At 40.7% G+C, this 25959-nt stretch overlaps 1 pseudogene; it reads right to left on the bottom strand.

Moving 5' to 3' along the window:
* Positions 1-19020: 19020 nt before the first annotated feature.
* On the bottom strand, positions 19021-19193 carry LOC132577680 (U1 spliceosomal RNA; annotated as a pseudogene).
* Positions 19194-25959: the final 6766 nt, after the last annotated feature.

The raw sequence follows: 25959 nt of genomic DNA on the forward strand, positions 1-25959 counted from the left end.
CACTGTAAGCATGTCACTGAAAATAGCTTACCTTTATTCATCCATATCCACCATAATGTTTAGTAGATCTTATGAAAAACAAGTGGCATGTTTGAGTATCCCACCTCACTTCATGCTCATGCTAATGGCCACTATTGACTGGAAAGGGGGATACTCAAAGATACCCTGAGTAGAGTAGAGAATTCAGAACTGGAATGTTATTTTCTTCAGCCTATGCAGCACAGCCTGTTCCTGCTCTTACTGGCTGGCACAATTGGCTCATAGTCCCACAGCTAAGTCCTTTCTGCTTCATAATAGACACCTAAGAAATTCCAGTGGGATTTGTTCACAATGAACAAGAATGCAGTTCATAATATTCAAAGCTGCCAGTTATAATTTTTCTAAATGGGGGAGAAAACTGATTCACATCACCAATGAATATTATTCTGACAGGGCGAAGGAACACCTCGAAAATCTTACATGTTCACAGATAGTTCACAGATACGTATCTGCCACCACCATATCTAACTTCCAGTACTAGCATGAAAAGTGGCAGCATACCAGGAGCTAAATCCCCAAAGTGGCAGCCAGAACAAATAACTGGCTGGCCTTGGGCTAGGAGCTAGCCTATGTGCAGTCATCAAGCAGCTGCCTCCTGCCAAAGGTTGTCTGATTCAAACCAAAATTTCAACTATAAAGAAGCACCTGGCATGTACATGTTTCTTGCTGGGATTCAGGATCTTTTTATGGCATCAAGCATCAACATGTTTTAGCAGCAGATCACACGCCTACAATATGGTCTTCAGTAAACAGTTGCAAATGTTTTGCCGGTTTCCTTTTTAAAAAAAATGGAACAAATTATTTGGAATTGCTGGAGAGAATATTCATTTAAAATCTGTGTATTATGTGAGATACTATGAGCAGATCCTTTAAGCCATTGTCAGAAGGCATTTATGTATTCTCACAAGAATTCGTTATTAACAAAAGGCAGAACAGAACATTTGTTTGTTGGAGGACTGTTCAACTCTTATTTTAACGGAAGCTGTACAAAGAAGAAAATAGCAATGGAGAGAAAAGAACTATATATCAAAATGCCAAAATAAATGATTGAAGAAAGGCAAAACAGGCTTTTTAGCTTGGTGAAACGATGCTTCAGGGGTGATGTGATAGAGGTTTACAAAATTATGCATGGGATACAGAAGGTAGAGAAAGGTAGGTATCTTTATCCCTTTTTCACAATGCAAGAACTCATGGTCATTTAATGAAGTTAATGAGATGTAAGCCAAAATGCCCTCAAAATGAGGTTGGGGAATTGTCAGGTGGGCACCTGGCTTAGTCAGGATCTTTTTACTTGTGTATACAGGATTCCACATCCAGAAAGTAATGCTTAAAAATATTAGGGACTCTAATTAGGTAAAACAATTAAAATTTATTAAGAAAAATATAGGCTTCCATACAAGATAAAATACTCATAAGATCATATACATAGTCCTAAGAAAAATAGATAGAGAGATAGGGGAACACATGGGTAGACGAACAGGGTGATATTTACTGATCATAGTCTTCAAGGAAGGCTCCAATGGCAACGAGCGAGGAAGTGGGAGAGGGGACCCGAAACTGATCAGGAATCGGGGATGGATCTATGCAGTGGAATTGGGATACTGATAGAAGCACACCTGTGGGTAGCTAGTCCACAGATTATAAGGACTCTCTTGAGTTCTGAGGGGATGGGAGGTACGAGGGAGGAGGAAGGTGGTCAGCTGATGCATGACCTCCCAAAAAGGGGAGGTTTCGCAGTGACCATAAGGGCTGGACTACTGCGACAACCAATAGAAAGTTCATTGGTGGCACCTAATTGGGTGCCCATTCCTGACCAATGGACTTGCTTGGATCCTGGATACCTGAGTGAACTTTCAGGTTGAAATGGACCAGAGGAAGGCTCCAAAATGACAGTTGGTGAGAAGAATAGAGGAGATTACTGGGTGGGGAGATAGTTAAGACTATTAGATGTATCTAAAAGGGTGACAATAGAAAGTCAAATCATGGCCTAGGTAACACCCAGTTTGTACAAAGGAACTTGGCTCTGGCTGAAGATGGTCTTCCTCTTCTTCTGTCTTCTCCTTGGCACAAGTCTTTGTCTTGAGTTCCGTTAGACAAAAAAAGTGGCGGTTGGACAATTAGCCACTCCTGGGGTGGGTAGGTTGCTGGCAGGCACAGGTGACATCTGGTATGTACATGAGCCATCTGCTTCGCTGGAATGGAGTCAAGCCTGGTAGGAAGATGGCTGCATGTGGTGTTAGCCCTCCATGGTGGATTCCATGGTCAGTGCTTCAAAATCATTCACCTGGATAGCTCCTGGTGGAGCAATTTCCTTTGTTGCATGGCTTGGATAGATGTCATATGGAACATCGGGAAGTCTTCTGTTCTCCTGGTGGGCAATCTTGTACCGGTCTTGAGTGCCTTTGTAGCGTTATGGCTGCTTGTACTGCATAAGTCCCTTTTGCCTCTGGATAGGTGTGCTCACACTCTCTGGCCAGATGTGTGCGAGTCACTTCTCCACGTGCTCTGGCAACCAAGCTGGTAATTACGATGTCTATAAGGGGGGTTTTCCTCACAGAGAAGTAGGCATAGAACAGGCAAAAGGAAGTATTTATTCACCCAAAGAGTAATTAACAGGTGGAATTCACTGCTGCAGGAAGTGCTGGTGGCAATGAGCATAGATAGCTTCAAGAGGGGACTGGCTAAGCATATGGAGCAGAGGCCGCTATTAACTGCAGTGTACAGATGGAACACTATGTCTGAGGCAGTGATACTCTGTATTCTTGGTATTTGAGGGGCAACACTGGGAGGGCTTCTGGCCCCATTGCTGGGCCTCCTGATGGTACCTGGGTTGTGGTCACTGTATGAAACAGAGAGTTGGACTGGATGGGCCACTGGCCTGATCCCACATGACTTATGTTATTCTGCACTTAAATTAAAACAACAAAAACAAATGCTCTTCAGTAAGATACAAAACCAGGGTGCTTATTAAGCACATTGATAGACTCACATACTGAACAGGTTTGAACCTCTGGAATAGTTTAAAACTTCTGAAAATTGCAGACTCACTAAATAGAGATGTCCAATAGCTTTCTCACCTTTTGAGAAATCTCACTAACCTTATCAACATTCTTTTACTTGCTAAAAGTACTTATAGATGCCTTGCCTGAGCTGTACCTTCCAAATTCACCTTCAAACACAATGTATGGCAGCTCTACTAAATAAGAATAATATGAACACATAAAGCTTTCTTTTATCAAGTAATTCCATATTAAGTCTGCTGATCTATTAAGGTCAGTACTGTCTACATTGTATGGCAATGGCTCTGTGGAGTTTCAGGTAGAGGATTCCCCCAGCACTGAAATAACGTTAACATGACATGCATAATGGGATCTTTTGTATATAAAACCCATGTGCTATCACATTTTCATAACCTTTCCATGGTATCCCTGAGCAGTTAAGACTGGAGATGTACTGAAGGCCCTCCAATGTTAGCAAACAGCAGCCCAGGGCACATGACAGAGAGGGAGTGTTGGTGCAAACATGTTGGCCCCAGCCATTGCTTCCATATGATCACCTGGCAGTCTGCCAGGGCAACTCTGTGGAAGAAGTGGCCAAACAAACCCTCCTTCCCTGTGATCAATGATGCTCCTTTTGCAATGTTGGTGATCACAAGGAGAGAGAGTTTGCATGGCCACTTCCTCCATGCAGTTATGATTAGGTAACTGCATAGAGATGGAGGTGAGGTCAGTCCTATGACTCACTGGTATTGAACCAGAGATTCGTAAGGTTTTGCATACAGGGTTGATATTGGAGACATCATATGGGTTGTGAGACCCAATATCAACCCTGATACACTCCTGCAGTTGCCATCCCAGTTGCAACAACTCTCTTCTATAGAAGGGATGTAATTTCTCTGTGGGTAGTGATTAGTAGCTTAGGGCAAAAAGGAAGGATTTACAATGTGAGGCATTTGCAGTGGGTGGATATTCATATATACCTACCATGAATGAATATCTGTGATATTTGTATTTAAAAGTAGTGTGTGTTAGTTGCTCTTTTGAGTAAATTTTGGATTGGAATGTGAACAAAGGTAAAACCTGGCTGGCTAGATGACATTGTCATGATAGGTTGGATCCAGCATGTGATCAGAAAGGAAAGGACAATGCAAGGCTTTTTATTTTTGAGCAGGAATGCACAAGAATGCTGGCTTGGCATCAAAGGGTATGGCCTAATATGCAAATAAGTCCCTGCTGGGACAATGTATTTGGTGCAGTTCAACTTGCTCAAGCAGTAGTGCAATAGCAGCAGCAACACATAACACCAGTGTGCACATTGCGCTACCCAAATCAATCACTATGTCAGGCATGTCACATGAAGAGCATTCCCTACATATCCTGAATCAGAACATGAGTTTTTGGGGTAAGTGATCATTTGAGTCTGTAGTACAGTTTCCAGTGTATTGCATTTCTGCCAGAGAAAAGGAAGGGATAGAAGGGAAACAGATAAACTAGCAAGTAATTTTATTCCCCTGTCCAGGATACAGAATAGAAAGAAGTGACGCAAAATGGTGGTAATCAAAACAGTACAATTTGTGGCAATCCAATAAACCCATTCATATTTGCAAATTCTAGTGTTTCTTATAGGAGGGAAAACAGCATGGTATAGCCTGATCATGTCAGATCTCAGAAGTTAAGCTGGGTCAGTACTTGGAAAGGAGACTGCCAAGGGAGATTCTGCAGTGGAAGACAATGACATTCTCTTAGGATGTCCAGTTTCAAACATCTGTAGATCCTTATATAAATTTCTCAGCATTATTTGGCTAGTTCTTACCTTTTTGTATCTGTGAACTGGTATGAACTGGTAATAACAGAACAATAAAAGCTCCACCCCAAAAGAAATGAATTGTCATATCCATGTCTGTTTCATATACTCTCTTATTTTTGGTCATCTCTACTCTCACAGTTTCAACCTCCACATTATTAAAATAACACCTGTTTTCTTTTCAGTGAGCTCACTAGAAATGTCAAGCACTGAGTGTGTGATATGGAGAATGAACACCACTATTTTAAAGTAGCTTAACATCTACTGGAAAACCAAATGCACAGTTCTCTGAACAATTCATGTTTATATGAAAAGGAAAGCAAGATGATTTGTTGATGGTAAATTCAGAAAACCTACAATTTACAATCCACTGATTTCAAAATGCAATTTTCTTGCATATACAGTGCAAACCTATGCATATTTATTCCCCCAAGTCATTGTATTCAGTGTCTTAGACTGGAATAACTCTACATAAAATTGTGTTGTTACAGTGCAACCTTGAACAAAGTTACCAAAATGTATATCCATGAATTTCAATCAACTTAAAAGAGTACAACGCTGTTTAGAAGTGCACTGTTGATCTATTATCTTGCAATTATCTTTCTAAGGATAAAAAGTATTTAATAAATAAAACTGTTCACAATTGCTGACTCTATCCATATCTTCTTTTCTTTGTAATCTGTATCCCACTGCATGTCTTGGCACTGATACAGATCATATATAAAGTATGTAGTGCTAACTGAGTGCCTGGTTGTAAAAGATATGTAAACAAAATTTCAAACAGCACAAGATCTTTCAGGTCATAAATATTTATAATGTTTCTGGCTAATGTTCAGATCATTACAGTTTAAAGCACATGAATTGCCATTATCAGGGGAAGTGTTGGCAGGATAATAGATCAGTTCAGTGGGGAAGGCAGTATATTTTTGTGTTACGCTTTCCAAAACTGATGTATGAAGTTCAATATACAAATAAATGCATTTTCTCACAAAAAGCTACTCTATTTCCACTGAACATTTTTTTCTCCTGTCAGTTACCTTGGAGCCTCTGTTCAGGCCTGCAGTCACCACATGGCAATGGCTGCCTTCATCAGGCTGCAGGACAGTGCTCCATCTGCCTTGATGGAAATAGCACCAAAGAGTCCCTCTTCCTTGTGCCAATTTAATATCTCTGTTTGCCCACCCACTGGGCAGGTCAGGATAGGTCAGGTCAGGATAGGTCAGGTCAAAGAAGCCTTTCCTGAAGTCTCCAGGAAAATACTCCTCTAAAGTTTTTAAGCCTCAGAAACTTTGTTCTCTGCTAGATGTCACCTTTCTAGTTGGGGGAGGGGAAGCCTAACCATCCCATTATATCTGGTCAGACCTTCCATTTGCATTTCTAAAGCCTAACTCTAGAGACTTCTTCCTTCCTCTTCTCTGCTAAGAGAGAGAGAAAAAAACTTCTAAAAAATAAATATGATGAGTCCAACCCTTCAAAGAAAAATGCATTTCTCCACACTCCTATATTCAAATACGAAAAACAGTTAACACTGTGGATGCTATCACACATATTAAATAATGGACTTTAAGTCCACTTGCTTTGGAAGAGTGTGAAATGGCAAAATCCACTTGCAAATGGTCACTGAAGTGAATTGAAACTGCAATATTTAGCATGTGCAGGGGTGGAATTCTAGCAGGAGCTCCCTTGCATATTAGGCCACACCCTCCCTGATGTAGCCAATCCTATAAGAGCTTACACGGCTCTTTTTTGTAAGCTCTTGGAGGATTGGCCACATCAGGGGTGCAAAGGATACAAAGGAGGTCCTGCTAGAATTCCATCCCTGAGCATGTGTGAAAGTGTCCTTTATTATGCTGTTCTTGCATTTTCAAGGTATAATAGGTATTTGAAGATGTTTTGAATGAATATTTTAGATTTAGGTAGGAATACAGAACTGATACTTGTCCTGGGATCTTAAGCAACTATTAATGACTGCAGTCTGGGGTTTCATTCTCCAAGTCATAAAAATAGCTGCTATTGAACAACCTGATATGATTCCAAAAAGTTAAGATACTTAAGGATTTTAAAAAATGGCTAGCTGTATATATAGTACAATGTACAATGGTTGGGCTTCTCATGTGCACCATTTCTAGTTCTTAGTAAGCAGTTTAACTATTGCAGAATCAATGGTTTCATGTGGCTTCCTTAGTATTGCTGTGTTGCTTTTATATGCTCTAGAGAAAAAAATTGTCTTTTCTACATTAAACAGTGTGTTTTTCTGCATCCTCCTCCCTTAAATTTAGAGTGAATGCAGCTGTAGTCCATGTTGCCTCAAGTAAAAAGAAAAGAAAATATGGGTACCAACTGAAGCAAATTGTGTTTTACAGGAATCTTGACTTCAGAGAAAAATAATTATCTCAAAGAACATTAAACTGCAGCATCTTTTGCTGACTGTATGCTTATTTTAGATGGTTAGCCAAGTACACAACACAACAGTCCTGCTAACTTTAGTTGTCTTGGTTTGTTATTTGTATTTTAGCTTTCATGTAAGGAAAACAAACCATTAATAGAAAGTTGTAATGCTTCCTTTGAGATATAAAGTACAGTTTCTATCAGCTGAGACCAAGGATTTCAGTCCCAAAGGAATTACATAAAGGCATGCTATTTGTTTGATGTCTTGCTATTGACCTGATGTAGTGGGCAGTTTTCCTTCCCAGTACAACAGTTACTCAGGAGCAAACTATGGGTGTGATCACATGAGAGATTTGGCCCGACTTAGCCATGCCTCCCATTTGGATTTAATCTGTGTGATCACACCTGCCCCCCCTCTCTGGGTCCTGCCTGCACCTACCTCCTCAGGATGGGCTGGGACCAGATTAAATAGCTACTGGGAACTTCCTGGTAGCAAACCTCTAAAATGTATGTAGGCTGTGTTTCCTGGCTATCTGAATGGCTGAGGTGTGCAATGCACCTGCCCTGTACACACATGAGCAGTCTGAATGCTCCTCTTATATGCATGTGCAGCCTGTGCCTCTCCCTGCAGCAGGGAAGGGGCTGTGTGAATGCTGTGGCACAAATCAAAGAGAGCTGGCTTTTTCAGGGCCAGGATACTGCCATGTCAAGTCTTTTGTGTGATTGCACTCTCTATGTTATATATCACTCCCCCCCCCCCCCAGTTTTGGCTCAGGAAAATTGCACTCTGCTATCATCCCAACCCAAATGGGCATTTTAAAATGCCTTTCCCTGCAGCAACTGTGAGATTATGGAAAAGGCAAGCTGGGTTCAGGAAACCTTGTCAAAAATTGTAACATAATTTGAGTTTCAGTCTTGGTTAATAGTCCATTTATGCTGGCTCTTAAGGAGCCACAGTATAGTTTCACAGGGAGATCTTTTGTATTCTATGGGATATTTCAACTGTTCATTTTTTTTCTCCAGTGGATAGGCTTCCTGCCCATGCATAGCCGGTTACTTCTCATGGTGTTTTTCAGCCCTGGCTGTGGCATCCACTATGGCTGTTGCTGGCCTAGGTGGCTTGGACCAAGCCTCACTGAGTACTTTTGAGGTTTCCTTTGCTCACTCTTGCAACCTACACTTTTAGGCTCAGAGTACTTTTGATTCTAGTGGCAGTTATGCATCAGGCCAAAGTCACCGCACCCTTGCTGCTGCTGCCCAAGCTAGCTGTGTATATATCCAGCAGAGACATGTAGAATGTGGTAGAGTCAGAATGGCGCACAAGAGTTTTTTATCAGTTGTCCCTAAGATTTGGTTCTAATATTTAAGAGAGTAGGTTGAATATGGGACACTGCCATCCAAGAATGGACATGGGAAGTTTGCTAGTTGCTGTTAAGGGAGAAAGTCAGACTAGAAGTTATCTTCCTCATGAGTGAGCTGTTCACACAAGTGATCTTTTCATTCAGAGAGAAGTTTTGATATAAGGGCAAGCACTGAAACGGAAAGTAGTACTATGTAACTTTTTCATGCGTGAATCAGTCTTATGAATTACATACATATTACTTAGGAGTGTATGCACCTTTAATTTTTTTTGCCTGTCTTGGTTCCTTAATGTTTGAGCAGACCTGTTTCATCTCCTCCTTCGTTTTCTGCCTCCAAATTCCAATTAAGTTGCTCTGCAGAATTCAAGATGGCAGCTGACTGACTGGTCAAAGACTCTGTTTGAAGACAGTGAATTGTGAAGCTCCAAGTCCCCTTTAAAGAAAGTATCTTTAAATTTGAGCAATAGCATTCAAGTGAAACAGCAAGATAAAAGTTGGAATTAGTTGGCAATTAACCAGAAGACAAAAAATTCTGTAGATGACTGCAAAATGTTTTCTTTTATAGGATGCATTTTCAAACTATGGAATGTAGCCTAGAGTTCTTAATTCATTTCCTAACTCAGAAAGATTGGCCAATGTTTAGTAAATGACTGTGTTGATTAATCTTTCTGAACCACACCTGGAGGAATTTTACATACCTAATATCTGCCCTTACATTCCTATGGTTAACAACACAATCATCGTTAACCTGGTTAGCAGATATCAGGTCAGATCCAGTGAGCTTTTCCATGGTTGAAAAAAGAATAATGGGGTTTCCTGTGACCACTGAAAAGACTATGGTGGGGATCATGGAAAATAAATGGACAAAAGCCATGTGGTATGGGAGTGGTATGGTAAGGAGGAAAATTGGATAAGATTGTGTGAAAAAAAGCCATCTGGATCCCATCCATCTATTCTTCCCAGCTGTGCATAGGTGAAAAAAGGAGTGGAATGGAAGTTTGATAGATTCTGGAACATCTCCCCCCCCCACACACACACAAAGAACAGTGCACAAGCAGAAAAACAGTTACACAGAAAACAGTTTATTTTTCCTTAAATCTCCCAAACCAGCCAATGCAGGGTGGCTACATAGCCAAACTACATAGCCAAATCCAATCACATCTAGCAAATTTAGTATCAATATGATTGATATTTTCTCCTGACATGGTATAGAAGATGAATGAATTTGGACAGCCTCTTTTCATCAGCTTGGCTTTAAGCTGTTGAAGGTTCTATAGATGCTGAAGTGGATAAAACTTTCTGATTTGTCCACCAGATAACTGTTTACTTTGATGTTTGATATGTGAACAATTCTTTATTCTGATATTTGAGAGAAATGTAATTATTAAAGCTAAAATATCACGGACTGGATAATCATGGGCTTGTCATTTACAAGGACATCACAAGTCAATCTGAAAACATTTTCCATATTTCTGCCAGAACCATAATTTTACTGCATGCACAATCAGAAATCATTTCATTTTCTTCTTGACAGCCTTTTCAGTTCTTGAGAACTGCTTAATACAATAATATGCCACCATTTCACTTACCTGGCAGCTGAAGTGCATTTATTTTCATAGCTTTTCAAGGCCTTCATAGTCATTTGCAATCAAGGCTACAATCTTGATGAAAGTCACAAAACTAAAACACTGTCCTCCAAAAATGGCACAGAGTTGAAAAGGTCATTCTGGTAGCAGCTCCTTGGCTGAAGTGAGTAGGAAAGGGACAAGATTGCTGCTGGTGAGAAGGCAAACTAGCTGAGTTGATGCTACATGCCATGTGAACAGCATCAGGTGTGACACAGGGAAGGCCATATAGGGGCCAGACTCTGCCCCCCCCCCTTTGACCCAGCTAGCATAAAAGGCACAGTGAAAGCACAGAACATGGACAAAACAGCCATGTGAAGGAGAAATAAGAACTCAGGAGGTTTTTTTAGGGCTTCTGTAGCCTCTTGATCATCTGATTTAACACTGCAGCATGCTCAGCATGGTGTAGTGATTAAGAGCAGAGGACTCTAATCTGGAGAGCTGAATTTCATTCCCCATTCCTACACATGCCTGCTGGGCAACCTTGTGCCAGTCAAAGTTCTTCAGCACTTCCGCAGCCCCACCGACCTCACAAGGTGCCCATTGTGGGAAAGGGAATGTAATTGTAAGCTGCTTTGAGACTCCTTACGGTAGTGGAAAAAAAGAGTATAAAAATCCCTAGTCCCAAATGACCTCTTGGCCCCTCTTCTGTCTATCCTTCCAGCCAGCACTAGCGGGCCAAGTCTGTATTCCGTTAAATAGACACACATTGGGTTTTTTTTAAAAACAAACAAACAAAATGGTCATATAATAATTGATCAAGAGTTCAGAAATATATCCCAGTGGACGAAGTGTGAAAGAAATAGCAAACTGTTTACTGCATTGTGCCTTAACGTTCATATGCATGAATATTCATTAAAGACTCTGCGTCTGCTGCCCACTCTGATACTGAATTTCTAGAAGCATTGTGGATGTAAGTGAATCCTGAAGAAAAAGCAATGCCAGCAGGCCTTTTCTAAGCCATTTCCCCAAAAGAAAAGATTGAAAGGGTAATTTATTGACCTGGGTAGAACAAAATAGGGACTGTATCTGCTAAATAGGGATAGTCGGAACAGCTGGAGTAAATTTTTGGTGATATGTTGATCAGTTAGTGAGGACCAGACTGTAATTCTAAACATACAGAAGTCCCATGGAACTCAGCGACTCTTATTTCTTGCTAAATTTGCATAAAAACAGGCTGCACCTGTTACAAATATTTACATTCTCTATTTTTATCAGTGAAATGTGGGAAAATACATTGGTGCTTCTCATTCTGTTTCACATTTGGGTGCTCTCTATTTGCCAGAATACACATTTTAAATTTACCCAAACAAATATTCTGTGCTGAGACAACCTCTCAGCAGTAGGAGCTGTGCCAATGTGAAATTCAAACACCGTCAATACTATCAAAGATTTCAGGTTTTCACAGCTGGTAACATCATTAGGGTTTGTAGAATCTTTCAGGCTCAAGTGCTGTGTTCTACTGGAGAAAGTTTGGAAGGAAAACTTTCTCCAGTAGAACACGGCACTTGAGCCCGAAAGATTCTACAAACCCTAATGACCGTCAATACTGTTTCTGCTAGAATGTGCCTAGACCAAAACTGAAGATGCATGAGAGGAGACCTGTTGCAGACCTGGAAAAAAATAACCTGGGCCATCTCCTCTCTTTTTGAAAAATGCTTTCGATGATATTATTGGGCAAAATGATAGATCCTTAAGACCACATGATGCTCCTTACCTTGCTAGTCTGGTTTTGACTTATGGATAACCCGCACTGCTTCTTCTGGGGAAAGTATCAGATCCTGTACAGCAGTTCAGGACACATCCTATCACAATGAAGCTACCAGCTCACTAATCCTCAGTGCTGCATACAATGCTGTTAGAGCCACTTTTTGAAACAAAACTATTTCCCTTGAACTGGCACACTGAATACTCGTGAGGTGCTCCCATAAAGACAGGCAGTGCCTTCTGACTATACTCCCTTGCTAGTTCCTAGTAAGTTTCCACAGTTTACTAGTAAGCAACCTTACTGGGGTGGGATAGAAAATGGTCAGCCCAAGCACAGGGAGAAAATGACTGCTTCTTAGAAAGAACAACTACATGGATGGATGCTGAAGTCCAGGACACTGCAATATGGGTCTCCGTGTTTGCCTGCAGCTGAATTGGCCCCTGTCATGCCTGGTAAGCCCTGCAACCCAGAACACATTTAATTAAACCTGCTGTCACTGCTGCCTGACAGGAGAGGTAGTGAGGAGCAGTAAAACGTGCCTTTTTCATGCATGTTGAAGCTGATCAGCCCCAACCTGCCTATGAAAATGGGCATCAGCTTGGTCCCCGTGGCAAGGCTCACTGTGGTGACTTATGCTCTTAGTCCTGCCAATGACTGACAGATGAGGAAAGGAAGGGGAAAAGGGGACAGGGGGAAATGGAACCTCACACAAATTCACAGCTCTCAAATTTGCCCTTTCTGGGCAAACTTATTGAGAGGGCAGTGGCGAGGCAGCTACAGACTTTCCTGGAGGACGCTTTCATCCTTGACCCACTTCAGTCCGGCTTTCGCCCGGGCCATGGGACGGAGACGGTGTTGGTTGCCCTGGTAGATGACCTTCAACGGCATCTGGATCGGGGTGGCTCGGCAGTGCTGATGTTGTTGGACCTATCGGTGGCGTTCAATACGGTCGACCATCGGTTACTGACTTGCCGCCTCGCCGACGCGGGGATTCAGGGGCTGGCCTTGCAGTGGCTTTCCTCTTTCCTTGAAGGTCGGGGACAAAGGGTCGCGATTGGGGGGAGCTATCCCGGAGGCGCACACTTAACTGTGGAGTGCCCCAGGGAGCGGTTCTCTCCCCGATGTTATTTAACATCTATATGCGACCTCTTGCCCAGATTGCCCGAAGGTATGGGCTGGGTTGTCACCAGTATGCTGATGACACCCAGCTCTATCTACTTATGGATGGCTGACCGGTCTGCGCCCCAGAAAATCTGGATCGGGCACTACAGGCCGTGGCTGAGTGGCTCAGACTGAGTGGACTGAGACTGAATCCTGCGAAGACAGAGGTCCTTTGTTTGGGTCGTCAAGGACCGGGGGGGGGGGGGAAATCCCCCTGCCAGATTTGACGGTGCGCCGCTGACGGCGGCGGACAGGGTCAAGAGCTTGGGGATGCTACAGGAGCCGTCCCTAAAGATGGAGGCTCAGATAGCAACCACTGCCAAGTCCGCGTTTTTTCATCTTAGATGGGCAAGGCAGTTGGCTCCCTTCCTGGACTGCGACGACCTAGCAACAGTGATCCACGCTACGGTCACCTCGAGGTTGGATTACTGCAATGCCCTCTACATAGGGCTGCCCCTGTGCCGGACCCGGAAATTGCAGCTGGTGCAGAATGCCGCAGCCCGGCTGTTATTGGGCCTCCCAAGGTGGAGGCACATTCGACCGGGTCTCTGGGCTCTGCACTGGCTCCCAATAACATACCGAGTCCGGTACAAGGTGCTGGTCATTACCTTTAAAGCCCTATATGGCCTGGGACCTGCCTACCTGAAGGACCGTCTCTCCCCACATGTTCCCCAGAGAGTACTGAGGTCTGGGACTCAAAGCCTTCTCACCATCCCTGGGCCTAAGGAAGTCCGTCTCAAGACAACCAGAGACAGGGCCTTTTCCACAATGGCCCCTACGTGGTGGAACCAGCTGCCGGAAGAGGTGAGGGCCCTGCGGGACCTTGCTCAGTTCCGCAGGGCCTGTAAGACAACCCTCTTCTGGTTAGCTTACGCCTGACTGGGAAATAAATGTAGCTTATTAGACTTCTGTGACTCATACGGTATAGATTTAATGTTAAAATTTTAAGGTTCTTAGGTTTTTAAATGTTTTAACTTTTAAATGTAATAATTCTGAACTCTGTTTTACTGTTTTATTGTTTGCTGTGAGCCGCCCTGAGCCATTTTGTGGGAAGGGCGGGATATAAGTTATAGAATAAATAAATAAATAAATAAGCTAAGATGGTCCCATCCACTTCCTCCTTCAAAGGCAAGATTTTCCTTCCATTTTTTTTTCTGTTCTGTGACGGAGCCATTCTAGTTATCTGTTGTCTTCTTTCCCAAATAATTCTGGCTTCTCACCCTGTCATACCATGTTTGCTCAGTCCAGGAACCTGAGGGACGAGAGCCCCCTTTAGCTTATACAACATAAATGGCACTCAAAAAGTTTTATATTCAATATTAACAAAATATTTTATTCAATATAGAGAGGAAAGGTCAGGTGAAATCAGGTGTAAAATTCCTGAGATAACTCAATATAGATAACTCTGAAGTAAATTCAGTACATGCACAGACTTTAGTTCCTATATATTACAGGCTAATGAGAGTTTCTTAAGTTATTCAGTCATTTTAAAAAATCTTTGTGTAGAGAGGCTTTTGTTCCAGTGTTTTCCCCAAATAGTCTAGGTAGTTTTTTTGAGTGTTCTCTGACTCTTGGTTTCCAGAAGTCTGGTACACCCTTTCCAATAGCCAAACACCTTATCTTGAAACACCAGCATTCATCTTGAGTTTTTAACTGACTCTTAAGGTCTCCAAAGGCAATTTCTAATCACACCAGACCAGAGATCACTTCACTCTTCAGAGATAACTCTGTGTGACTGGATATGGAAATTCTCCTCTCACTAGAAAATCTATCTCCTTTTTTGCCCAAATGGGAGTCTCCTTCTAACCATCCATTAGTCCTTGCCAACTTTCCCCAGTTCTCCTGTCTGTGTTAAATGATGAGGACAACCTGTGGCTGGCAGAAGCCCATTAAATTCACTTCCATCAGCAACAGGGGAATATAGTTGTAGCAACAGTAGAGATTGCTTAGAAGCAGCCGCATACAAAGGAATGCCCCAGATGTTTCCTGCAGTTATTTCTTTTTGTCACTTTTCTTCCTGTAAAGTAATAGATATGCAACCAATGCATGATTTTTGGACAGGTTTCCCATTTTATCTTTTATTTACTATTGAATTTTGCCTCTGCATGTCAAATGAATCTAATGAGTTATCTAAGGCATTTGTTTTAGCCTGAGGGCCATATCCTTGTCTTCGCCTGCTTTGGAGGTCTATGAAGCTGCAGTCCTACATCACTACCAGCTCATCTGTTTTTACATTTCGGCCAGCTGGAGGTATCATGGAGCCTCTAAAGGCTGTCATGTGCTGCAGATGGAGATGTCTAAATATGGTCCCAACTAAAGAAAATGAAGAAATGTGAAAAAAAGCTTAGGGAAATTAATAATAATTGAATTTTGTACATTTTTGGAAATTATTGTAAACAAAAACCTAAATACCATTGAAGGACCTGTTTCAATTTATAGTTTAAAGTGCTTGTGCATTGACAGCCACACATTCCACAAGAAGAGTTAGATAATGACATTCTTGTGTACTTGATCGATATCTGTGCTAGCTGAGGCAAATATCACAAAAAAGCTTTAGAGCAGGAATTTTTTTTTTAAATGAAAGCTAAGGAAAACAACTGTCTCTTGACAATCTTGACTGGGATACCAATATAAAAAACACATGCAAGCAAATACCAAATGTTGCTCACAGATCCTACAGACATGTTATGAATATGTTGTTGGGCATGCAGAGAGGCAAGAAAACTAGTAGCCTGCTGGAAAATCCACCTTATTATAAAGTTATAAACACATAATCAGATGGAGGGAATAATATGTCTAGCACCCCGCACCCCGACAGCATGCTTAATCTCTCCCTTTCTGAGTAGAGGTTTGCTTTAATTTGCCCGTTCTTTCTTATAAATCAGCAGTAGATCTGGACAGTGGTTTTTTTTGTTGCAGGAACTTATTTGCATATTAGGCCACACATCCCTGATGTAGCCAATCCTCCAAGAGTTTACTGCAGGCTCTGTACTAAGAGCCCTGTAAGTTCTTGGAGGATTGGCTAGATCCTAATATGCAAAAGATTTCCTGCTACAAAAAAAGCCCGGGATCTGGGTAAGCCAAGGTACTGGAAATTCAGAAAGTAAGGACTGCTTTACACATAATGGTTATTATATGTCAATGTGGGATGGAGGAGAGCAAGAATAAAGAAATTGTCTGATCGTATTAGCTATATTATGTACAATATTGTGGGAGACTTTGAATTATATCATGTATATGCATATCAGGTTGTACAGCAATATTATGCACTCAGATATAGAATTACACACAGAGATAAAGAAATAGACTGAATTATATGCCAAAAATTTAAAACATTTGGATTAACCCTTCACTAACCATTAAAAAAATTATCTCTGAAGATGATTGGTGGGATTTGTGTTAGTCCTGAGATCTGCATCTGAGTTCATATTTCAATAATTCTGGTCCAAGCTGCTTAAATTCTGTCATTGTGTGCTAGGGTGATTAGAAGTATGTGTTGCTCATGTTTCCTCATTTTCTATAACAGTTTGATTCATATACTGGTGAAGGCAAGCTTGCTTCTGTTCCTATGTTCCCTAGGGCTACTAAACCCTCAGTCCGGGCGGGGAATCTCCCACCCGGGAGGTTCTCAACCCGCCGCTCTAGGCACTTTTGGGAAAACTCTATGGTTTTCCTGGACACTCTAGTCATTTGGGAAATAAAACTCTATGGTACAATAGGTACCATAGAGTTTTAACCTCTCAAATGGCTAGAGTGTCTGGGAAAACCACAGAGTTTCCCCAGAAACACCTAGAGTGGCCCTGCTTGGGCACTGCCATTTTGATGACATCACTTCCGGGTGATGTCATTTTGTTGTGCACATGTACGTCGTGCACGCGAATGTCCCCTGCCAGGGGATAAAGAGGACTTGGCAACCCTAATGTTCCCTGAAAGATTTTAGACAGTCTCCCATTTCCCTACAACTAAAAGCCAAACCAAGCAGCAAAAGCCTAAAAACTATTACAGAATAAAATGCCATAAAAGCATTAAAACAGAGTCAGACAGAAAAAAAAAAAACCCCAAAAACCACCCTGCAAGGTATAATGTCCATTTACCAGTCCACTGCTTCCCCTTCAAGAATAAAAAGGCATATGATCCTTAAGTCTTCTCCAGTGTCAAGTGATTACAAAATCCATCTTCAAGAGTTCAGCCTTGCACCTCCTGATGGTACCGCATGAGAACTGAAGCTCTATGTCCCAGCTACCTCTCCCATCACTGTCATGCTCGTTGTGGTTTCCTGTTCCCCCACTATAGTGTCTTTGTCATTGTCACCACCACAGCCCACCAACAAAGAAGGAGTTGGGTATATTCTCTGCTGATGCGCTGACAACACTTTGGGTTTGGGGGGATTTAAGCCCCTCAATTTATTTTTTCAGATTTTTCTGCAAACATGGGAATCCCCAAAGTTAACACAAAACTATCTGTTTTATGACAGTGTGGGCCCAATTCATAGATTTAAGTATCTTCAGATTAGCCTACACTTGACTATTAGAATACAAGATGCAGTGAAGCAGTTTGTGAAACAACCACAAATGCACTGATGATAAAACAGTCTGTCAAAAAATCTAGTCTCTCTTTGCAGCTAGTGAACAGGATATAATCAGGTATTCAAGCTTTCCTAGCAATGAGGTGCCCTGACTTGGATAGCTCAGGCTAGCCTGATCTTGTCAGATCTCAGAAGGTAAACAGAGTTGACCCTGGTTAGTATTTGCATGGGAGACCACCAAGGAACACCAGGGTCACTATGCAGAGAAAACTCTGAAGATCTCTTGCCTTGAAAAAATATGGGTTGCCATAAACTGGCTGTGATTTGATGGCAATTTTTTTTTTTAAAAAAGCAGCAAGGTATTTACCCTACACAGATGAAAACAGAGATTGTTCACCAGGACTCCTTAATCCATCTGTATTCCAAAGCCCTTCCTGAAGCTAGATCACAATGAGTGAAGAGCAAATGTGTCATTCTGGCAATTCTGGAGGTGCTCAGCAACAATTCCCTCTATGATCTTACCTCCAGAAAGATCAATTAGAAATTAGCCTATAATAGGTCAGTATTTGAGCATCTAAAGAGGACTTTTTAAAAAGCAGGCTAGTCATTGCCTCCTTCAAAGTAAATGAATTACAGTATGACCGTATTGTAAATGAGGGAGCACTGTTATCACTTTATACTGTTTGCTTATGTTTACAGTTAGCTGCTGCTATCATCCTGTACCTGCACTTTAATATATTATTGTTTGTATTTTTTCAATGTGCATTCCCCATTGAATAGCCTTATTATCTCTGTCTTACTGATATAACAGTTTGGAATTATGATAACTGAAATGTAATAATGTGTCCTCCATGGACATATCAAATTCTATTGCTTAATTTTTAATTTTTAATAGAGATACCAAATTACAAATGGAGGAAGACTGAATACACAAACCTGAGTTAAATCTTATTTTCATGCACGTCAGTATTTTTATACATTACCAAGAAAAGTGTACAATTTGTGTTGTACCAAGTAGAATAAATTTGTGCATTCTGTGGTTATAGTATGAAAGAAAAAACACTTCAGAGCAGCCCATGAATACAATTTAAACATGAATGGCTTGGATCCTATGAACTGTGAATAGAACAAGTCTTTCTTGTGCATCTCCTACAAAACTCCTCCTCTGGGTTATGGGGGAGGATCAAAATGAACAGAATGAGAGGTAGCTCAAGGAGTAACTGACAAAAATCATCCCCTCCCACTTGAGTGACATATTCTGCAAATAGAACAAGAATTGAAGTGTGTCTATATGTGTGAGACAACTTCTGCTGATTCTCTCTTGATGCAGCTCTCTCTGTCACATCTCACTCTGTTCCTGAGGGTCCCTGAATTCCTTTTAGAGGTCAGAATAGGTTGCAGAAAGCAGGGGAAGAGAGCTATTCCTTAAATGCATTTCATTTTTCTTCATCAACAAATTATGCAGTCGAGTTTTCTGTATTTGGGGAAATTGCAGGGTTTAGCACACCTGGAATGCAATGGATGAGCCTCACCCTGGGAAGACCACCTTTCTCATCATGGTGTCTCCTCTGCCAGGTAAGTATATAATTTCATTTGCAGTTTGATTGGATCCAACCCATTATAAAATTCAAGGCTTTCATTCATTAATTTAGCACTGAATTCATGGCTATAATTTTCTTCTGACAAAAAAAAAATTCTACAGAAAAACTATTGCCTGAGGCTTGGGATAACTCAATACAAAGGGATAATTATATAAACATTCAGGGTAATATCTATAGAAGTATAAAAGAACTTAAGTGAGGGCAAGATGGTGAAAGAAGGCCATGTATAGTAACAAAGAGGGCCAAGGGAGACGAAGGATGCTGGCGAGGGAAACATGTTATAGGATCTCTATGCCAATGTTAGAAGTCAAGATGGGGAAACTGAGTGCTTCATGCTCAATAACAACTCAGATATAGTAGGTATCTCAGAAACATTGTGGAATGAGGAAAATCTGTGGGATCCAGTCATTACTGGGTATAAATCTAAAGGCAGGGCAGGAAGAGATGGGTTGGGAGAGGTGTTGCATTGTACAACTTTAAGAGAAGGAACTCTCCAACAGAAGTGATGTGGGTGGGAATAGTGGAGCCTAAGGATTACTTTAAAATGGGGGCTGTACTGTCACCCACCTGATCAAACTCTTTGGGCTGATCTTGAGATGGAGGAGGAAATCATGGAGGTGACCAAAGCAGATAATATTATGATCCTGTGGGACCCCAACTACCTTGAGATTGACTGGGTTAACATATGCTGCTTGAGGTATGTTGTAGAAATGAGATTCCTAGACATTGTAGCATTAAACAGACAGTTCTTACATTGGAGGGAAGTAATGGTATTAGCAGTCAGAATCCTCTTCTTGTAGAGGACCAGTTTATAGCTTATAGAGGTAAAAAACATCCTTTTTAATATACCAAAATCATAAGTACAGGATACTGTCTGGCCCAAAATGAAACAAAATGATGCCACTCAGGAACATGCCTGGACAAGTATTTTGGAAGGAGAGTCAGAGTAGCTGTCTATTGTCCGCTCCACACCCCAGAGAGATGCACAATATAGGATGTTGGGTCTCCTAAAACCTATTGACTTGCTCTTGGACTACTCCTATCAAGTCCAACTTCACTTCCTATGTACTCACATACCCTAATTAAGTGACAGTTAAGCAATGCTTAATTCTATTCCTAAACCATTAGCCCTTTCTGCCAGGTACTTGTAGAGTCATCAAACCTCTCAAACATCATTGTTCACTTCAGATGAGTCCATTGAGTTCTTATTTTTCTGACAAACATGCCATACTCACCAGAGGACACTCTTTGTCCTATATCAGAAGCACTCTGCTTCCTTGCAGTGTGCCTTGTATCCTCTCCACCCCCCCCCCCCCATTGTTGGGCTCTCTTCTCTGTCAAAATCCTGGCTGTTTTGCTGCTTCCATGGACCTCTTTCTTTGAGACTAGTAACTATTGCCTTTATCTGAAATCACTTCCCTCCCTGTGTTCCTATTAGTTAGCTCTTGTATGCGTTTATACGTAAGGAGAAGAGAAGCACAGCTTAGCAGAAACCTATACTGATTTGATTTGAACATCATATGAAACCATGGTTTAATTAAAGCAGGAGGCAAGTTGCACCTTTAAGACCAATCAAGTTTTATTGAGAACATACGCTTTTGTGTGCTCTCTAAGCACACTTCATCAGATGAGGGGATCAGTGTGCTTAGAGAGCACATGAAAGCTTACGTTTTCAATAAAACTTGATTGGTCTTAAAGGTGAAACTTGACTCCTGCTTTGTTCAACTGCTTCAGATCAACATGGCTGCCCTCTTGGATCTATCTACATGGTTTAATTAAATCAACAATGGTTAGTATGACCATCTGAATGTGGGGCCACTCCACTAACTATGGTAAGTTAAATGATGCCAAATGAAGATGGTCTGATGTTGGTTTATTAACCACTCACAATCCTCTCATCAGTACATATATAGTAACCTACTATTATTTTTGCAATCTTCTTACTTCAGGAAGCAAGGTAGCTTCATGAACAATATTGGGTCATTGAATACACCAAAGGGTAGACAGGGAAGCAAAATGGCCCTGGAACGGATCCTGGCTCCACCCCTCAGTGAAAAAATGAAAGGGGGGGGGAGAAGAGGAGCCACCAGCTGCTGATATGGCATAGCCCTTCATCAAGGAATGGCTCCTGAGACCACCTGCCACCACCATAATGCCATGAGGTGAGGGGTGGTGAAAGGATGTCTAAGAACCAGCTGAGGCTTAGGCAGTTCCAAGAATTTATCAGGTTTCTGATGAAGTTAACTTTGACTCATGAAAGCTTTTACCCTGGAAAAGTTTGTTGGTTTTTAAGTACTACTGGACTCAATTTTTTTTCTACTACTACAGACCAATAAGGCTTCCCTCCTGAATCTATTTGTTTCCCGGAAGTTGTCTAATCCTTAAAAAAAACCCACACACACACAGTGGTCATCATCACATCTGAGTAGCGAATTCTTCCAAATGGTGTTGTTTGAAGATCAAGAATTCTTATAGCATTGTTCTCTTTGATATTTCTGAGATATACTATAATTTTAAAATAAGGATATGGGCTGGAGTACTTTCAATCAGCATTAGCCTTTTTTGTACCTTTCACACCATTTTTCCTTTACCCATTATTTACAGGGACGTGCCAGTGTTCCTCTGGATTTATCTTGACAGACATCTGAGTTACATAGCAATCACAGAAGAATTGCTGCCATAGGCTGCATACTGTAACAAACTGATGCCCTTGTAGAAAATTGGTTCAAAGAGGCCTCCGTCAAAGATGGAACTTGATTGATCCTTGTGCATTATTGGCTGTAAATGTCTCCTGTCTGGTTGAATATAAAGGCATGTTTATTTCAATTTAAACTACAATGCAAAATTCTCAACCCCCTTAGGAGAAAAATATAACTTGATCAATTGTAAACATTAAGAGGATTATGAGTAACAGTTAATATGATTCACCAACTCTACAATGCAAATTTGGGAAAGGGGTAAAAAAAAATATATTTTACCAGAATATATTGAAATTAGTCACCATTAAGAAGGAGGCTTCCCTCCCCCCCACTAGTATTCATCATGTATTCTTTGTACCAAAATGAAATGAAAATATGGTATTGGAACCTATCAGTTGTTTCACTTTTGCCAGAATTAATTTTATTAGGGCAGTTCTAGCAACCCCTTGGTTCCATTTGAAACCACAAGACAATTTCATTTGTGATGCTCATTAGTTGTCTAGGGGACAAGTTAAAAATGGTTGTCTGGAGCAAGTTAAAAATAATTTCAGATCCTGGATTCCAGGGGGGATATGTTTTGTTTGTTTTCAGGTAGCATATTACTAGTTCAGATTTCAAATTCATGTTTTTTTAAGGGGTTCTGGATTTTAAGGCCATTATTTTTTAAGGAGAACCAATTCAAGTTTCTGGTATAGCTATTTTTAAAGATAATGTCCCCTCTAATATAAATAATCCCAACTGTCAAGCAAATTGGACCAAGAGGTCCAATTCTATAGACCCCCAGAGATCATACCATACCAAACCTTTAATGCATAACAGTTGCAAATAAAAATACACAGGATATAAACATTTAAACATTGGAGATAAAATAAAAATGAAACCGAGTTTACAGATGCATTCATACATGGTCAGATTAAAATTTAAGGATGTCAGCCAAAAATTTTGCCACAGCCTTGCTAACCTTCCCCTCAGCATCATTCAATAAATAATAACAGGGTGGCAGAATAGACAAATCTAGGGAGAAAGAAAGCTTGCAAAATAAATCTTTACGGAGATTATGATAAAAGGAACAATCAAGCTGTCAAGTCTGTATAAAACCTTGGTCAAGTCTGTATCTGTATCTAACTTTGGCTCAGGCAAAGAGCATCCTGGGTAAAAGCCAAACTGTATTCAGTTGCTGCTAACTTAAACTCTCCCTACCCCCCTTCTTTTCTTTGTTATATAGTATTGCTTTGAAATGGGAATATGTGAAAGTTTTATTTGTGCCTTCTCAGGCTCTGCTCAGGGGGTGTCTGGAGCCAGCGACGCTCAAGGCCAAAGTAGGCCTGAGAACGAATTGGTAACATCAATGTGTAAATGTGCCCTGCATAATCCCCCCTCCCTGAAGAATCCCTTTGAAGTGTACCTATATGATTGCATTCTACTGTATTATCCTTAGTCTTTCAATCCTAGCCTAGTCGAGAACAACAGTATCAATAAACTAGTTATTTTGTTTCAACAATGACTCATTATTGAATCTGCCGACTTGACACAAGCAATATATGCTGAATTGAGTCGGGAATATTCGCTCCACAGGAACAAAGTCTGCCGCCTAAAGGGACTCGATGATATCTCCCTTGTAAAACTTTGGAGGGAAACACATATAGTCTAGCCAACATAAATGCCCTATGATGACTTGGAATGGTTAAGTCTGATAGATAATGGGGCATTTTGCCGCAGAAACCATAAAGACCTAAGGAAGCTGGGGAGCAAATATAAGGGTCTGTTGGACGTAGTTTCATTTCCTCCAACTCCAACAGTTTCAATTTAATACATCTGAAGATATATGACTCATCAGAAGTAAAAAATAAAATAAAAATCATCAACCTCTATCCCCAACTGGTTAAGTTTGGATATAAGAACTGCTGACCAGGATGAAATATATGAGTCTCTTTTCATACAATCAAGAAGGCTGTTAGGATCTGTTCTAAAGTGAATTTTGAGCCAGAATTTAAACACTGCAATCCAGGCTTTTGTCTCCACCAAAGATTGACCCACTTCAGAGCAGAAAGCAAAGTAGGACACACATTTTGGCATACCAAGAATTTGTCTAATGAATGAGGCTTGAATGCCCTCCACTTTCTTGGTAAATGCTGAGATCCATATAGGGATACCATAGATAATTAGCTTTGAACATCTTAATTGCTGCCGGAACTAATTGGTTGCCCCTTGCAAAAAAACCTATTTAATTTGAGCAACCAAACATTTAGCCAAGTTGACGGTGTTACAATGTGAAACCCAGCTTAACTTGTGATTAAAAGTGATCCCCAAGTATTTAATTTTTTTTGTTTGCTCAGTTGTTGAGTTGCCAATTAACCATCTCTGTGGGTGCCAGCAATTTGAAAAGACAACTACTTTAGATTTGGCATAATTGATAGATAGTGAATTACAATTACAGTAGTCATAGAAGGCATTCAAATACCTTTGCAGGCCTACACTTGTGCAAGAGGGGATGGTAGTATCATCGGCATAAAGTAATAAGGGGTCCACTTGGCTTGCTAGTTTAGGCGGATGACAATTAATAGGGTTCAAGAATTGTACCAGGTCAGTTAAAAAGATGCGGGGCCAGCACGTAACCTTGTTTGACCCCCTTTAACACTGGGATTTGCTAGTCAAGTCACCACTAGAAGAAAATTTCACTTGGCAAAAAGTATTAGAATGAAGTTTCCTCAAGAGAAACAGCAGACGAGGGTTCATTCCCAGGTAGCTTGATCCATAGTTGAGCTCTATCTATTGAATCAAATGTGCCCTTCAAGTCGATGAAGGCAGCATATAATTTTTTTGTCCTGGTATGCATATATTTTTCAGCAAGGAAGACCAGCGTGCAGCAATGGTTCATAGCAGATTTGCCTTTGGAGAAGCCAATTTGTTCAGGACCTATGATGTTGCCTAGGCACATCCAGTCAGTTAATTGGAGTTCTAAATGTTTGGCATACAATTTGCCCACTATAGAGAATAAACTAATGGGGCAGAAATTTTCTGGTAACTCCAATTCCCCCCCCCCCTCTTTTGTAAATTTGGATAATTATAGAATCAAGCCAAGAGTCTGGGATGGAGCCATGCAGATCAAAGAAAGAGAACAATTTTGCAAGGGGCAAGAGCCACCAATCGGCAAACTTTGTGAATACCCTAGCAGAAAGGCCATCAGGGCAGAAATATTTGGGTCAGTAACAGAATTGTTTTTTAGATTACCCAAAATGATTCTCCAGAAAGCCTTATTATAATTAGATTTGAATGAGTGGTAAAGTTGGTCCCATTTATTCTGAAAGAAAACTTTCTTTTTGGATGTAATAAGCTCCAGGTAGGTTGTCTTACAAGTAATAATAATATAATAATAATAATAATAATAATAATAATAATAATAATAATAATAATAATAATAATAATAATAAATTTTATTTATATCCTGCCCTCCCTGCCTAGGCAGGCTCAGGGCGGCTAACAACAAGTTCAATAAAATTATACAATATATAATAAGTTTAAAACAGCATTTAAATTGTACAATAGTTTAAAACAACAATATCTAAAACCAGTTCCGGTTTTAGTAATATAGGCCTTAATTTTTGTTGGGTCTTTGGAGTGACAGGCCTCTTTAAATAGTGCTCTCAGTTTTAGTTTCCAAGCTAAACAGTCAGTATCGAACCAGCAAGAGAAACTGGACATAGACAAGATCACAGGTTTAGCTTTAACACTACAGTAATCAATTAATAATGAGAATCTTGAAAGGATTGTATCATCTGAATTGGAATTTATGATTGAATCCCTTAATCTGCACAGTGCTTCAGAGCCAAAGAAGGAAGAAAACTCCCTTTCTAGGGCCAGGGACCACTTGATTTTTTTAGAACATTTTCAGAGGCCTTCACAGATTGGGAAGATGATACCATATTAACTTCCAGATCCAATCTTAAAGATAGAATCAAGGGCAAGTGGTCACTTTCTGTGCGTGAATCAATGTAAAAGTTATCAATAGATGACAGGTTGGGTGAACCCAAACAAAAATCTATCACACT

The sequence above is a fragment of the Heteronotia binoei genome, chromosome 9 (assembly GCF_032191835.1).
Source record: "Heteronotia binoei isolate CCM8104 ecotype False Entrance Well chromosome 9, APGP_CSIRO_Hbin_v1, whole genome shotgun sequence".
Lineage (NCBI taxonomy): Eukaryota > Metazoa > Chordata > Lepidosauria > Squamata > Gekkonidae > Heteronotia > Heteronotia binoei.